Source organism: Mastomys coucha, unplaced genomic scaffold (genome assembly GCF_008632895.1).
Source record: "Mastomys coucha isolate ucsf_1 unplaced genomic scaffold, UCSF_Mcou_1 pScaffold12, whole genome shotgun sequence".
NCBI lineage: Eukaryota > Metazoa > Chordata > Mammalia > Rodentia > Muridae > Mastomys > Mastomys coucha.
Genome location: NW_022196894.1, coordinates 80,876,814 through 80,878,090, shown reverse-complemented (window position 1 = coordinate 80,878,090; position 1,277 = coordinate 80,876,814). Strand labels below are relative to the sequence as shown.

The 1,277-nt window shown below is 35.1% G+C and overlaps 1 non-coding gene across 1 annotated transcript; it reads right to left on the bottom strand.

Moving 5' to 3' along the window:
* Window positions 1-745: 745 nt before the first annotated feature.
* LOC116086693 lies at window positions 746-811 on the bottom strand. Its single transcript, XR_004117064.1, has one exon. It is a non-coding gene; the product is annotated as a small nucleolar RNA SNORD50 (small nucleolar RNA).
* Between the last annotated feature and the right edge of the window lie 466 nt (window positions 812-1,277).

Sequence of the window (1,277 nt, the reverse complement as noted above, 5' to 3'; positions counted from 1 at the left end):
TATAGGGCAGGCTTTTCCCATTCTCAGATTTTCTATTCCATGCATTCTCAGTTAGGGTTTCCAATGTTTCCTCTGCCAACTGAATTATTTCATATATTAATCTTGAGGCAGCTGTCACAAATATATTGTCATAAAGATAAATTCATAAAATTAATAACATCTAGTTAATGGAGGAAATGTGACCTTCGTATGGTGAAAACTGCTTCCTAGAAATGGTGGCTAAGAAAATGAGTGTTTTCAGTAAGGTTCATTTACTAATAAAAGTTGAAGAAATACATATTGTTTACTCATAGGTGGAAACAAGGACACATTCACTCTGGAGGAATCTATTTACTAAATAATGTCACCCTAAACTTACAAATAGTAATTATTTTCAAATAATATTTCAATATCTTGAAATTTTAAAGCTAATAGAGGGGAAAATTGTAATCCAAATGAAAAACCTTGATTGTTCTTAAATTACACATTTTGGAAGAAGCCATACCTGTTTGATCATCAGGTGAAAATGTAATATTAATGAAATCCCTTAGAGATTGTCTTAAGCACGTCATCTTCTTCATAGAATTTTTTTCTCATGTATTGTGACTCATCACTTTATTTTAAGACCCATTCTACTCCTCTCATGGGAAATCATTTGATCTTGTCAGTGTTATTTTATTTCAAATATGTTCTCTTTAAGATTTATGATCAAGTCTTGACTCTTGCTAGGAAATATTGTAGGCTTTGATTTTTTAAAACCTAAGATTTCTTTTTTTCCATAATTATGGTTTTTCAACAGGAATTCAGGTTCAGGTTAGGATCATCATAGACTAAAACCTAGGTTTAATAAGGATTCTCAAATGCATTGACTGTTCCTTTTATCCCACTGTCCAAAAGTAGGGAAAAACAATGGTAAGTAGGAAAAAGAGATGTAGACCTGTTCTTTGGGGTGATTTCAATCTCCGTTTGTCAGGATACCAGCAGGCCAGTTTAGTAGTGTCAGGATACCAAACACATATCATCAGTAAATTCAACATCTAGCAAAAACAGTCTGCGAAATGGGCACGTGTCAGAGGAGTAATCAGAACCTGCTGGTCCACCATGAAAATCTCTCTGCCTTTCCTCTACCAATGAAGTGATGAATGAAGAGGAAAGATCAATGGAGCATTATAAGCAAGCAGGCTCCATCACTGTCTGTTGAGTCCTATTTATACTCTCTCCAAACTTTTCGTGTCCTCCTACTTGCCTCAGCAAAACACAACAGCCATCCATCGAACTGAGTGCAGGGTCCCCAGTGA